Genomic DNA, 15,993 nt, shown 5'->3' with positions numbered 1-15,993 from the left:
TGGGCCAGAAAATATTTTTAAACCCAGGTCCTGCCATCCTTCAGCAGCTGAGGACTTCTAGCTCTTCAGAAAAAGGAATATAATTAACATCACCCTAATCTTACTCTTCTTCAATTCACATAATTCTTTCTCCTTTAAACTCTCCTTTCTATGGCACAGATTGTTTCCTATTGTCTAAATCCATTTCCTCTTTTTCCTGGGCACAGAGCTGAACTACCTTGCCCAGACTCTTCTGTATTTAGGTGTTTCTATGTGAGTGATTTCTCACCAATGGAATTGGACCGGAATTAATGCACACCCCTCCTAGTCGGTCCTTAAAAATCTCTCAGGCTCAATTGCCTATGCTTTTTCCTCTTCCACCAGCTCGATGTAAATGAGCATGACTACCTTGGAGTCAAGTACCTAAGATGTCAGAACCGCAAGGAGGAAAGATCCTGCTTCCCTGTATCACCACTTGGAGGAAAACGGCCTGCTCATTAGGGAAATACATTTTAGACCTTTTGTGAACAAGAAGTAAACTTCTACCATACATGGGCCGTTGTACGTTTTGAGATTTGTTTGCTACAGCAGCTAGTGTATTGACCTGGGTTACAGACAACTGATTCCGGTTTAGGAAAACACTCAAGAGTATCTACATTCCAACACTTACACTTAGCATAGAACCAGTGGTTGAAGTAGAAGGAAGAAGCTCAGAGACCATAAACCATGCCCTTCCTTATTCAAAAAAGAGAAGAAAATGAGATCCAGAAACGGACACATCTGGCATGCCTAAGGTCATGGCAGTTAAAAAGGTCTCTACAGGACTCCAGGGTTCCTTGTACAGTGCTCTTTCTAGACCATGTTGCCACTCTACTAACAGATGGGGGTACGGTGTCCAAGACAGGCCCAAGAACAGGACTCAGCTGAAGCTCACTATGTCTTCCTTGACTGTAACCTGAGTCTCATTCGTAGAGGTTTACACCCATGTCTTCACTGTCTGAGCTCAGGGAGGAGTAGCTGGTCACCTGCTTTCATATAGTAACCTTCCTGACACTTAAGAATGAATATTAAATTACTTCTTAGTCCTGGCTTCTCCAGCACAGCTGTATTCTCACAAGTGTATCTCAGTATTATAAAGAGCAAAAAGCAAATGTGACCATAACAGCCCCAAACCTTCATCATGGTGGTTGAAATGTAGGTCCACACTGAACTGGCCCCCAGCTCAGTTGTCTCTTCTATCGCTCAAAGATGTCTGCAGTTTTTGCTCACAGGACAGTGCTCTGGTGGAAGAAAAAGGGGATGGTTTGGGTTGAGCCAATGTTTTTTGTAGACACACTGCCCAGTCTCACACTTTCTGAGGTCCCTTGAGCACCAAGCTGGAGACTACAGCTTTAGCCCTGTCTCAGGTAGGTGATGTACAAATATATGCTTTTCAAAGACCATTCCAGGGGTCTAGGGGTCTTTCTTTTTTCTTTTCTTTTCTTTTTTTGAGACAGGGTCTAGCTCTGTCATCCAGGCTGGAGTGCAGCAGTGTGAGCACAGCTTACCGCAGTCTCACTCTCCTGGGCTCAAGTGATTCTCCCACCTCAGCCTCCTGAGTAGCTGGGAATACAGGTGCATGCCACCATGCCCGGCTAATTTTTATATTTCTTTTGTTAGAGATGGGGTTTCACCATATTGTCCAGGCCGGTCTCAAACTCCTGGGCTTAAACAATCCGCTCACCTCAGCCTCCTAAAGTGCTGGAATTACAGGAGTGAGCTACCATGCCTGGCCTATTATTCCAGGGGTCTTGAACCCTTCAGCTCCACACCCTTACCAATAAAAATACTTCGATCACTTATCCCCAATATATATAAGTAATGTCTTTAAATATTTAAGTGATATGCCTGTGCTATATATGAGTCAGTTATGTAGCATTCACAAAAATGAAATTTTTTAAAGGATGAGATTAAAAAACAAATGGGATTAGAAGTGCCAACAATTTTTTCCCTGACCCTAGTGGACCATTCTACTCCCCTCTTCAGAAAACATTTGGTCCAGGCTGGGCACGGTGTCTCATGCCTGTAATTCTAGCTCCTTGGGAGGCTAAGGCAGGCCCATGACCTGAGGTCAGGAGTTCGAGACCAACCTGGCCAACATGGAGAAACCCTATGTCTACTAGAAATACAAAAAATTAAAAAATTAGCTGGGCATGGTGGCAGGTGCCTGAATACTGGCACTTTGGGAGGCTGAGGGAAGTGGATCACTTGAGGTCACAAGTTTTAAGACCAGTCTGGCCAACCTGAGGAAACCCCATCTTTACTAAAAATACAAAAATTAGCCCGTGGTGGTGGGCACCTGTAATCCCAGCTATTCGGGAGGCTGAGGCAGGAGAATTACTTGAACCCAGGAGGTAGGGGTGGCGGTGAGCCAAAATCACACCACTGCATTCCAGCCTGGGCAACAGAGCAAGATTCTGTCTCAAACAAACAAACCAAAAATTTGGTCCATCAGAACTTTTGGATACCACAAACTGACAACCTACAGGCCAAATGTGGCCCACAGATGTGTTTTGTTGGACCTGAACAATGTTTTCTAAACTTTCTATTAGTTCCCAACACTTAAAAATTGGCGAAGTTCACATGAAAATCTAGAGATTTTTATCAATTTTATTCACTGCCTTATCCCCAGTGTCTGATACATAGTACACACCCAATAAATATTTGTTCAATTGAATTTCTAGCTTCTCTCAAAAAAAAAAAAAAAAAAAAAATCAAGCTGGCATTTCTTCCTGGCAATAATCGCCTGGAGCTGAGTAGTGATTACTCCCTGTAGCAGGGTGTTGGCCCACCAGTCCTGAAACACAGTCCCCACCACTCCCTGTTGTCCTGCATCCAAACAGCTTCGTACTGGTGATTTGCCCCACCCCCATCACCATCTGAATAATTGTTTGTATCTCAGGGTTTTCTGGCTATGTGATGGCCTCAGTCACCCTCCATGAGTTCAAACAAGAAAGTATTCCACCTGGAGTCCAAAGACACAGGTTTGAGCCTGATTCTGCCAATGGCCACCCTTGGGAAATTTGCTCCCTGAGTCAATTCTCCTAATCTGGAAAATGGGGATGGCAATACCTTCTTCACAGGTTGTTTGACAATCAAAATGAACAAGACAATATCTGTGGGCTGCTTTATAAAGTTTTATGGAAATGTGGACCCTTTTCATTGTTGCGGTTGCATTCATCCTTTAAAAGTATCCACAGTGGTGATAGTGATGGAGATTCCAAATGCCAAGCTCTTGAGCTCACCACACTTCCCTACATCAGCCATGTCTCTCTGTATATACACCCCTTTCCCAGCCCTCCCCTCTCATCTACCACTTTGGATTTCAGGGTTGAATGGGAAGACAAATGAAGAAACAGGCTGAAGAGTAAAGAAGACGCCACAACCCTCAAGGTTGGGTTCCTTTTTTTCTACTAATATTGACTCCTTTATTTCACTCTCATTTCTAAGTCACCAAACCCTTGTGACTTAATTCACTGTCACTGTACCCAGTGTCTCCACCCTGCATCCTGCATCCTGCATCCTGAGAGCCAGTCACTCACTGCCTCCTCCTTATGTCCTTGAATCCAGGCCCCTCATGGACTCCTAATCTGGGTATTCACCCCCTGGAAATATGCCAAAGAGAGCTTTCCTATTCCACATTTTTATCAGCAGGGAGACTATTTTTGTCACATATAAGCCTAACTTATCAGCAACACCCTCACCTCTCTCTCTCTCTCTCTCTCTCTATATATATATATATATATAGAGAGAGAGAGAGAGAGATATCTCCTGCCTTCTAACTCTCCTATAAATGTTTTGCCAGCTATAGGTTGGATTATATGAAACTACCAGTGTTTAACAATTTCTGATGTTTAAAAAATGGCAATTTTTTGGTTCAACTTGATACATTTACTCCAGTGGCCCAGCCTTGGGGTTTCTGTGATCTCCACCTCTTCCCTGTTAGGCCACAGCCAGTTGTCTTGTCCATTTTTTGTGATGATTGCATGAGAGCCTTGAGAAAAATGCTTCAGCATTTCAAATATGGCAGGGGGTTTCCTCCCTCCCAAACCTGAGCTACAGTTGCCAGACGACTCTGTGAACTAGAAACCCTAGTAAAAAGTTATATTCCGGATGAAACAGATTCTTGTCTCTTCAGTTTCTTTCCTGCTCCTTAGGGGAAAAAGTTATAAAATATGCATTGCTGGTCTATGGTTTGGGAAGTGGAAGCCTTTTTAAGGAAGGGGAACCTTCCCTCAGAATCAACCATGTCTCACCACCTTGGAAGTTTCACATTTTTCCTCCATGTGTTCTTTCAACCCTTTGTGAAAGAAGTTCCCAAATCCCCGACCTCTTGCTTATTTTGCTCTGTTGATCAGCAGAAACTAACCCTACTACCTGCCACTCACCAGAAGCCCTCTCTCAACTTCCCGCTTAAGCCCAATGGGGAAAAGAGGACATTCTGAGACTGTTAGAAGAATTCCCTCAACTGCCCACTGATAACTGAAATTCTATATGGTAGCATGTCTTCGTCCACTGGGGCTACTATAACAAAATGTCTTAGTCTGGATGACTTACAAACAGAAATTTATTTCTTTATAGTTCTAGAGTCTGGGAAGTCCAAGATCATGGCACCAACATGTTTGGTGTCTAGCGAGGAGCTCTTTCTGGCTCATACATGGCCCCTTCTCATGTTTCTTCACATGGTGGAAGGGGCTAGCTAGCTCTCTGTGGTCTCTTTTATAAGGGCACTAATATTCATGAGAGCTCCAGACCCATGAACTAATCACCTCCCAAAGGCCCCACCTTCTAATACCATCACTCTGAGGGTTAGGATTTCAACCTAGAAATTGGGGGGACACAAACATTGAGACTATAGCACGGTATAAATCCTGTAGCAGTAAACATTACTCCATCTTGTGGGGAGTCCTCTTTGAAAGGGCAAATTCCCCACATATTAACAGTTTACAAAATGATTCCTGGGAATCCTAGTGTTCCAAGACATATTTTTGGCTGTTCATAAAAAATGGTTTTTTAGGTCCAATAAATTTGAAAATTGCTGCATGCCATAGCCCCTCAAGGGAGTCCATAATACACAGCACCAAACTGAAGGCTCAGAGAGACCCTGCAGTGAGGAACAATTTAACTTTGTTTAATCTAGTCTCTCCTTATTTGTCAAAATAATTATTTTTTTCATGGAATTTTTTTTTATCACTTCTTGATCCTTTATGCCTCACAGAACACACTTTGTGAAACCCTGAGCTAGCCCATGAGGGAGAACAGGTGAGTCTAACACTTCCTCTTCCTCTTGGGTATATGGAAAGAGCAGGGAAAGTGAGGATACCACACCTCTTATCCATCATCCCACCTACCCCACACCCCCACTCCTGGAAAGGAACGCCACTCACACAGGCTTGCATATGACTCTCCTCCTCTGCCCAGGACACACACAGTATCTGCAAAGAGCAAGACATTCCCAAGTGTCTGTTCAGCCTATCATCCATCATCAGTCTGGGCCCTGGGAAGCCCTGTGTGAGTCTGCAACACTCAGTTAAGACAGGGAGATCCAAGACGACCCCACCCAAAAGGAAGAAATTAGAAGGCCAAATATGATATGCTCTCTTTAGTTCCATTGCCCAATTTCAATTAGACACACCCTTGTCTCCAAATTCATGCAACCTATTCCCACCCAGGTGGGAGCCCCTGGAGCACCCTGTAGAAACCAGACTCGGAGGTGGTGCTTCTTGGCTTGGTCAAATTCCTTGTGATTCATCTGGATCCCACACTTTCACATTTCAATGCTTTCTACTTTTTGTTATTCTGTGTCATCTATGGAATTATCTCCCCACCTTGAATGTAAAATCCAAGAGTTTTGAGGTACTTTCTGTTTTTCTCCTTACAGCTTCTAGTTTTCAGTGATAGGTATGGAGGAAGTACTTAATAAACAATACAAATTTGTGTTTAACAGAATCTCTTCTGTTCTTACCCATTCCAGGAAAGAAAGGAAGTAAAATAGAAAAGTTCTCTTAACCCACCTCCTGTTACTGCCTCACAGATTCAACCAGCACCATCACTTTCCACTAAGAAACACACAGAGAAGCTCCTGGCACACTCCTTGCTCACAGCACTGGGCCACTCACTCTCTCATGCCCTGTGCACTTCTGTTCTCACTAATCGAGTTGTTTGCTTATCAAAGGTCATGTGTTCCCCAATTTGTTCATGCCAGTTGTGTTACTGTAGTTATGTATTTTAAATGAAGTTACTGGGACAGACACTCATGTTCCACTACACTAGATATTCTCCATTCACCCTCCAGGCCCATTCTCCCCCTCCCGCTTCCTCCCGCCTGCTCTGTGTCCCAGGAGGCTGACCTAGATGGACTGCACTAGTCAGGATTCCTTGCCCTCTGGCTTCTGGCTGGATTCAGCCACTGGAAGGTAACAGTGGGAGACAGAAAGTAGGGGATAGAGAGGTTGAGCTATTTCTTCCCCTGACTCCCTCCTTGCATGTATTCAGCTTGACAGTAACTGAGTCCTCTGCCAAAAATCCTAACCCCAACCAGGCAGCTGTCTCTTGTGCTACCTGATAACATTAGACCTAGCAAGGATAGCAGCTAGTCACCGTTGCTAGTTGCTAATCTCTGAGTGCTTTGCTACCCCCTGTTGTTTTCCCTCAACTCGGTCCAAACTTTATAGTTCCTTTAACTCTTGTCAGCGTTCCTTTTGAGTGTCCCATCTCTTTCCTGCTCCCTTTATCTTGACTGGTCCACACACCCATAACTATTCTTCTGTCTCTTATTTTCTAAAAGAGCCCCATTTTATTCTGATACCAGGATCCCAAGTGCTTCAGAAAGCATCTCTCCTGCCAAAGGGTAAAAAAAAAAAAAACAAATAAGACTTAAAGAGATTAAGTAACTGACCTAAAATCACACAGCACCAAAGTGGCAAAAGCTGGGGATGGGATCAAACCACCTTAGCCTGGGTTGCTCTGACAAATCAGAGAACCAGGCAACATCTTGCGGGTGGGTAGTTTACCCAGGAAAGTGATGTCATGGAGCAGGTGTGAGGGATAAGGGAACTGAAACAGTAATGAAGGGGGAACCAATACTAGAATATGTTATCAAATTGGTCATTGTTAAGAGAACTGCATGCTGCTTGCACCTGCATCCACCCGAGAAATCTTATGAATTGTATCTTTTTGTCCATCTGAAGCAAGAAAAGGGAGGTACATTTATCCATCAGCTCCCATGCACCATTGGCCAAGTGTTGTCCCCGCTCTGGAGTATTAACTGCTCTGCACTTGCAGGTGGCATATAGGGGAGAGCCTAGTGGTTTCCCACAGGTATTCCATACTGTGCTATCAGTAAAAACCCAGGAGAGATTACAGGAGGCAGTCTATACCAGTGTGAGGTGAGACAGTTGTAGGTTACATCTTTGTAAAGTAGGTCAAAACCTCTGTGGAAGTGGTCAGCGCAGCAGAGGCTGGAAGGGGTGAGCCCAAGAGGGTAAAAAATGATGCCCAGGCCGGGCGCGGTGGTTCATGCCTGTAATCCCAACATTTTGGGAGGCTGAGGCGGGTGGATCACGAGGTCAGGACCTTGAGACCATCCTGGAGAACCCGGTGAAACCCCTACTGAAAATAAAAAAAAAAAAATTAGCTGGGCATGGTGGCGGGTGCCTGTAGTCCCAGCTTCTAGGGAGGCTGAGGCAGGAGAATGGCGTTAACCCAGGAGGTGGTGGAGCTTGCAGTGAGCGGAGATCGCGCCACTGCACTCCAGCCTGGGTGACAGAGCAAGACTCCGTCTCAAAGAAAAAAAAAAAAATGATGCCCAAGAAATGGCTGATACAGTCCACCTCTTTTACTGGTCAGATCCACTCACACCCTTCATCCTACAAGCCCCATCTACACAGAGTACCCTGGAGTGGTGACTGGCCACAATCTCCACAAAGACTTAATGCAAGATAATTAGTGGAACCAGCTAGAGTCCCTACATCTGCATCTGTCCAGAAGCCATAATTAATATTCATCATCTCCTTCCTCCACCACCCTTTCTGGGTTCCCCCTTCTCAGTCAGCACTTTCGTTGGTCTGGGTTGCTTTCCAGGTGGGGCATCACAGGCTCTTCAGGGAAGGGTCTGAGTCTTTAGTTGCCTTGCCCTTTTTAGACCATGTGTGCTGAAATTGCTCATTCACCAATATTACTGGGCAAGGATGCCCAATGCACCCCATGAGTTCCAATAGACTCCTCTCTGCCCTTCATCATATGGAAGCCACCATGGTTCCGCATATCAGTCTGGGTCAATCACCCCCGCCCCTACCCCAGGTAGCATAACTCCTTTCTTTGCCTGCTATTCCTTCAACATGTAGGGCCTAAAATCACCTAGTAGTAAAGAAATGGTAGTGGATCCAAAGTACAACAACTGTCATTCTTCTCAGAGGTATGTTTCGGTATGTTCTAAAGCAGTGGACCCCTGAAAATCCACTTGATGTAGTAGATCTTTGGATCTTTGTGGAGTTTATCTCCCACTTTCTGGCATGCATGTGTCTTAATAGGGCCACTTCTGCCTACCAGATCCAATTAGCACGATTTCGGCACTATTGTGAGCAGAGAGTGGGAGAGATTGTTCTGAGAATTAAACTCTCATCACAGAGAAAGCATTTACCATCTTTGGCCTTTCTACCTTCTCTCGTGTCATTCATTTCTTCTGTTCTCCCTAGTGCAGGTGCTTTCTTAAAGGTTATGGGGTCCCCATTTCAAGTGTTTGGTGTCATGAATCAGGTCCATGCCTCCCTTCTCAGGAGACTTACCTTTGTGATCCACAGGACCATGGGCTTCTGCAAGCATGAACCAAATCATAAACCTTGTTAAGAACTCTTCAGACTTAGGAAGTTCCAGACACAAAAATCTGTGAAATTGAACTAAATTATTTGAGTTGGGTTGATCCAAGGAGACTCGAAGCAATTCCTCAGAAGCAATGCTGCCTTTGTCCAAATTCCGCGTCTCTGGTGTCGAAATTGAAGAACAAGCGTTTCCACTAAGAGTTTTCACTGGGTCTCTTTTCCCGAAGAGCTGCCTTTCTTGGATGGTCTGTAACTATCTAGAATTCCCTTGAATGATCTGTGCACATCAGAGCCCACAAAAGCAACAGCAAGTGGAGAGAGCCATAAGCCTGAAGGCAGAGACTTGCCACAGAGACATATGGAAATATTTTGCACCATATCACAGCTGACCTTTATCCATTCCTTTCCCTGTGTTATTTTATCCTGACATTTACCATGCACCTGCTGTGTGTTAAGCACTGTGCTTTTCTATAGATTAGTTCACTTTACGAGAAGCAGAAATTTCAGATTATCCACGGGCTAGAAGTGTTGGAAGATGGTCTTAGGAAAGTCTCTGGCCTGTCCCAGATCTGTTAAATGTATGGGTGTGCTACATAATCTCTCAGGGTTCTTCCAGCCCAAATTTGCTAAAATTCTGTGCAGCTCTGAGATCTAGTTTCTCCTTCTAACAGAAGCCCCAGTGAGCCTCTCTTAACCTTGAGTTTCCCCCCAGAAAGCCAAGCTTGAGACAAGGACTTGAGTACAACTGTTTTGAAGTGACTCCAGGAAATAGGAGTGGGTAAAGGGCAGGAAAGACAGAAGAAAAGAAAGAAGGGAGGGAAGCAGAGAGAGAGCATGAGGAAGAGAGGAAGGGAGGAGAGATTGAGGGAGGAAGGAAAGAAAAGGAGGATGGAGGGAGGGAAGGAGTATAACATAAGACTGCATTATGAACTAGTCACCACTGTAGGAAATTGAGCTCAATCTCACTGGTATCCTCTAAAGAGCCATATAGAATGCACCTTATAATTGTCCACTAGAAGGATGAAAAGAAAAATGTTTATCTGCCTACTTCCCTCTCCATCGATAAGGGGTTGTCCCATGGGTGTTAAATCCCTCCCAGTTTGCAATTATGCCAGTGTCCAGAATTTCCAGACAGTAATATCAGAGAAGCCCCAGGGCAAAACAAGAGATACAAGACACAGCTTAGACATGGACTGTCAGGGGCTCCAAGCTGGTTATCATAGCAATTAGGTAAAAAGTGGGCCATTAGGGTTTGTAAGATTGAGCAACCATACAATATACTCTGTTAAATTTGAATTTCAGGTAAACAATAAATACGTATAAGAATGCCCTCATGCAATATTTGAGACATACTTATACTAAAGTTTTTTATTGTTCATCTGAAATTCAAATTTGACTGGGCATCCCATATTTTATCTGGCAATCCATGTGCAATGCACACGTGGGCACAGGACGAATGCAATACAAAGCCCCAGCCCATATCTACCATCTCCTTTAAGGACCTTATCTATCTCCCTTGAGGATCTTTAAATTTCCCATTTCACCAAGCCTTGAGTATACAACTGGCTCGATCATGAGTGACGAGCTGTGATTCCTTTGTATAAGGACAGGAGAAGTAACAGGAGAAAATGCAGGGTGAGGTGAAATGGGATACAGAATTTCCCATTCTTTGGGGACTCAAAGCCCAGGGAGGGACTCTTGTGCTGGATACTGCCAAGACCCCATGCTGAGCAAACCCAGGCTGGTTCTGGACTTGCCCTCCATGCCCTTTGCTAGCTGAGGACATCTATAACAATGTTAAGATATGAAGCCCTACAGGGAATGAAGAAACCGAAATGTTCATTAGCACTACAAATGAGGATGCCAACGTTTAAAAACAGTGGTTTTTCCCTACAAATTCTTCTGTTGTTTTCAGGAAGACTTCTCATCTCAAAATATACCAAATGTAATTGTTTTAAGAGCATTTAGAGCTAGGAGATGTTTCCTATTTTGAGTTTAAAAATTGAGGAAAAAAATAAGATGCTTAAAAATTACATTGCTTATACTTCCATGTTTCCATATACTGCCTATACTTCCTTTAGCTTCAAAATTTCCAGAACTTTCACATCTGTCCCTTGGTGAGGACTCCTCAGCCCCTGCGCCACCAGAAGCCTGCTTTTCCCCGGCCCAGTTCCCTCATCTAGACAGAATGACAGCTCCATTTGAATCTCCTGTGAGGGTAAGGCTAAACTGTATTGAAGCTGTGTTGTTTTTTGTTTTTTGTTTTTTGTTTTTTGTTTTTTTTTTTGAGATGGAGTTTCCCTCTTGTCGCCCAGGCTGGAGTGCAGGGGCGCTATCTCGGCTCACTGCAACCTCCACCTCCTGGGTTCAAGCGATTCTCCTGCCTCAGCCTCCCGAGTAGCTGGGATTACAGGTGCATGCCACCACTCCCAGCTAATTTTTGTATTTTTAGTAAAGACAGGGTTTCACCATGTTGGCCAGGCTGGTCTCGAACTCCTGACATCAAGTGATCCACCTGCCTCAGCCTCACAAAGTGCTGGGATTACAGGCATGAGCCACTGTGCCTGGCCTGAAACTGCATTTTCTATGTTGGAACCTTGAATCTGCCTCCCATGCAAGGCCTCTGGGAAAAAGGCTGAAGTTGCTCAGACACCTTCGCATTACATCAGCCTCTTCAGGACCTGATTCCAGAGCATCATTCCTATTGAGTCTCAGTTCCCCAAGTGAGATGGAAAGGACCACGGTGTCCCCTCCTCTAGCCTCCTTATTCCATGGGTGACAATACTCAATCCTGAAGGTGGGAGGTGACTGGCCCAAAGTCCATAGCTGGATTTTGCCATTTGATGGAGCCAAGAGAGGAGTCCAATATTCCTTCTGTTACCCCAGCCACAGTCTAACCCCACTCCCCCATTCTTCTGTCTGACTGTGGAGTAAAGCAGAGCCCCATATGTAGGGACCAGTGTTCAAAGAATACTACAGTGAACATTTCACCTTAATGACTCAGAAGGCAGATGAGAGCCTCAGACGGTAACCATGAACAGCTTGTAGATGAAACTAGATGAAGACCCTGTTTCTGTCACTTAATCGTCATGTAACTTTAGCAAGTCATATAATCTTCCAGAACCCCCTTTAATCTGAAAAGTGGACAGGTGATCTCTGCTCAACTCCGAGTAATTGTGAGGAACAATGACTTCTCAGATATGATGGTGCAGAAAGGTGTACATGTAAGTCATTGTGATAGGAGGGTATTCTGAAAAAATATGCCAATTATGGAAGTTTTTGGACTATATTCTGCATGAATGACCTCATACCACATGCTATGGATTGAACCGTATTCCCCCAAAAGACACTGAAGTCCTAACCCCCAGTACCTGTGAAGGTGGCATAATTTAGAAATAAAGCCTCTGCAGATAATAAAATTAAGATGAGGTTATTAGAGTGGATCCTAACCCAATATGATCCATGCTAAAAAGGGGACATTTGGACACAGAGACACACATAGAGGGAAGACAGTGTGAAAACACGGGGAGAATTCTAGCTACAAGCCAAAGCATGACTGAGGATACATGAAGCTAAGAGAGAGGCAGACAGCAGAATCCATCTCAGTCCTTGGAAGAAACCAACTCTGCTGACACCTTGATCTTGGCCTTCCAGCCTCCAGAACTAGGAGGAAATAAATTTCTGTTGTTTAAGACAGCCAGTTGGTGGTACTTTATTATGGTAGCTCACAAATACATTGTACAAAGTTAGTTACTGGTTCTATGTTTGTCATTACATCAACCGCACTCTTATACTGGCCCTGTTTCCCATCGAAGCAGCTCCTTGTTGCCCAGAGCTGTGCTGTCCCATACAGTAGCTGCTAGTCACATGTGGCTATTAAAACTTAAATATTGATTTCAGTAAAATTCAGCTCCTCAGCCACACAAGCCACATTTTAGGTGCTCAGTAGCCACTCGTGGCTATTGGCTACCATATTGGACAGTGCAGATACAGGCATGTCCATCATCACAGAGTTTCACTGGGCAGTGCTGCTGGAAGATGGTAGCAACTCACATGAGCCACAGAGTCATTCACAGTTGGGTCCCAGCCACACTTGTTCAGCCTCATTGACTGCCACACCCAGACCATGTGTTCTTCTGGGCAGGTGCCTCCACCTGTCCCTGCCTATTTTTGTTGTTGTTGTTTGAGACGGAGTCTCGCTCTGTCACCCAGGCTGGGGTATAGTGGCGCAATCTCGGCTCACCACAACCTCCGCTTCCTGGGCTCAAGTGATTCTCCTGACTCAGCCTCCTGAGTAGTTGGGATTACAGGCATGTGCCACCACACCTGGCTAATTTTTGTATTTTTAGTAGAGACAGGATTTCACCATGTTGGTCAGGCTGGTCTCAAACTCCTGACCTCATGATCCACCTGCATGACTTTTTTCATGTGGTGTCCTTTGGCAAGAATGCCCTCCCTACCCTGTACCCCACCCTACCCACTGTTCCTGTCTGCCGAAAAGGCCCTGCTCACTATTCAGACCCAGTGTCAAAAGTGCCGTGCAGGGCTCCATGACCCTTCCAGGAAGAATCAGTCTGTCCCTTTCCTCTGGCTCCACAATTGCTGTCTCATTACATCTGTGCCATGATGTGTGTTTGGCATGAGGCTCTCTATTAAGCCCTTGAGGGCAGGGACTTTTATATATATACAAATATGTGTATATGTGTGTGTATATATATGTGTATATGTGTATATATATGTGTGTATATGTATATGTGTGTGTGTGTGTAAATATATATATTTGAGACAGAGTCACTCTCTGTCACCCAGGCTCTGGAGTGCAGTGGTGTGATCATGGCTCACTGTAGCCTCAAACTCCTCAGGGTCAAGCAATCCTCCCACTCCAGCCTCCCAAGTACCTGGGACTATAAGGGTGCACACCACCATGCCTGGCTAATTATTGTATTTTTTGTGCAAAAATTAGTCAGGCGTTTCACCACATTGCCTAAGCTGGTCTCAAACTCCTAGGCTCAAGTGATCTGCCCGCCTCAACCTCCCAAAGTGCTGGGATTACAGGCGTGGGTGACTGCACCCTGCCTATATTTCATCTTTAATTGACAAATCATCATTGTGTATAGGTATGGGTATGGGGTGCAATGGAGTGTTTTGATACACATACACATTATGGAATGATTAAATCAAGCTAATTAACATATCCATCACCTTAGATACTTATTTTTGTGTGTGTGGTGATAGTGGACATTTAAAATCTACTGTTGGTCAGGCGCGGTGGCTGACGCCTGTAATCCCAGCGCTTTGGGAGGCCCAGATGGGTGGATCATGAGGTCAGGAGATCGAGACCATCCTGGCTAACACGGTGAAACCCCGTCTCTACTAAAAAACATATTTAAAAAATTAGCCGGGCGTGGTGGTGGGCGTGTGTAGTCCCAGCTACTCGGGAGGCTGAGGCAGGAGAATGGCGTGAATCCGGGAGGTGGAGCTTGCAGTGAGCAGAGATCGTGCCACTGCACTCCAGCCTGAGTGACAGAGCCACACTTCAAAAAACAAACAAAAAAAAACTACCCTCTTAGCAATTTTGAAATACATACACTACATTATTAACTATAGTCATCCGCTGTGTCATAGGTCCCCAGAACTGAAACTTTGCACCCTCTGAACACCACCATTTCCCCCCACCCCCACCCCACCCCCTATCCTCGCTTCCTCTCCCCAGCCTCTGGTAACCACTATTCTACTCTCTTCTTCTCTGAGTTGGACTTTTTTAGATTCCGCACAGAAGAGAGATCATGGGGTATTTGTTGTTCTGTGCCTGGTTTCTTTCACTTAGCACCATGTCCTCCAGGTTCACCCATGTTGTCACAAGTGACAGGATTTCCCTCTTTTGTAAGACTGAATAGTATTCCGTTGTGCATAATACCACATTTTATTTTTGTACCCCTGGGGCTAAGCCAAGTGCTCGTCAGAGAGGAGACACCTGATTGATGTCTAGTTCATTTCCGTTCAGGTTTGGGGCGGGCTCCAGCTACCTCGCTTCCCCATCACAGTGGTTCTCAGCTCTGGCTCAGCCTCAGTTGTTCTCCCCAAAGGGCAGGACTTCCCCACAGGCCCCTGGTTCCTTCCAGAGTCGGCAAAGATGTGGGGGAAACCCAGATTGTAGGCAGAAGCTCAGACCTTGGTGGCTCTGGGGAAGCCGTCAGCTAAACAGAGCATGCCCTGAACCCTTCTCCACAGCACAAGAGATGCCCAAGCAGGGAGGTGGGGCCGAGGGGCCATCTCTGCACACACACTGACCATTCTCTTCCAGTGGAATATTCTGTCTGACTGCTCTGGTGACCGGCACTGGCAGCTCTCCCGGCCTCCCACGAGGGCATTCTCCTCAGGGCACTGACCCACGTGCCTGCCCTGGCGAGCCCCAGGGTGACAGAGCCTCCCGTGGCTGAGAGTCCCCTGCCTGTTCCCCGAGCTCCCTTCCAGACTAGCCCATCCCCACTGCGTTCCTCGCCGCCCCTCCGGCCGTGTCTCCCACTCTTGGGCTCCATGTTGGGTTACCCGCCCCACCATCCTTCCAGCTTCCCTGCAGAAAGCTCCCTGCCGGTCCCGGCCTCCTGCCCATCTCCCCCACAGCCACCTCCGGCCGTAGAGAGCCCTGTCCGCTGGGCTCCGGCGGTGGCCTGAACTCCCTACCCTGATTCACTGAGACCCCATCTCCTCTCGGATTGCCCACAGCGGAGCATCCCTCCCCTGCTCTTTCACCTTTTCCATCCACCCCATCATCTTCCTAAAATTCAAATCGTTCTTCTGCTCTAGGCCTCAGCTCCTCCCAAAGTTCATGGAACAAAACAAAAGCCAAACTCCTCCCACAAGCATTGAAGCGGCTCCCAGATCTGACCCCTACTGACCCGGGCTGCCTCCCTTTCCCAGGGCCATGCCACACGCCTTCCCACTCGTCTGCCTTTTGTCCACCTCCCGCGCGCCCCATGTCCCCACCCCACACACTGTCTTCAGGTTCAGCTCACACACACACACACCCTCTGTGTGACGGGGGCACAGGGGGCTGCCTGCCATACTCACCTAGACGGCCTGGCTCATACATGACACCCAGACACGTGAGCCGAGGAAACTCCTTGTGCCTCAGTTTCTTTGTCTGCAACACGGG

At 46.0% G+C, this 15,993-nt stretch overlaps 1 long non-coding RNA gene across 4 annotated transcripts in view; it reads right to left on the bottom strand.

Annotated features, from left to right (window-relative positions):
• Positions 1–7,605, bottom strand: part of LOC110740987 — a 403,323-nt gene extending 395,718 nt beyond the window's left edge. For all 4 annotated transcript variants that reach the window (XR_002516439.2, XR_002516438.2, XR_002516440.2 and 1 more), the window contains exons 1-2: positions 4,407–7,605; positions 1,153–1,259 (exon numbers count right to left, since the gene is read on the bottom strand). This is a non-coding gene — a long non-coding RNA (uncharacterized LOC110740987). The remainder of the gene's footprint in view (positions 1–1,152; positions 1,260–4,406) is intronic.
• Positions 7,606–15,993: the final 8,388 nt, after the last annotated feature.

Source organism: Papio anubis, chromosome 10 (genome assembly GCF_008728515.1).
Source record: "Papio anubis isolate 15944 chromosome 10, Panubis1.0, whole genome shotgun sequence".
Classification (NCBI taxonomy): Eukaryota; Metazoa; Chordata; class Mammalia; order Primates; family Cercopithecidae; genus Papio; species Papio anubis.
Note: the sequence above shows the minus strand (reverse complement) of the source record. Positions and strands in the feature narration are given on the sequence as shown.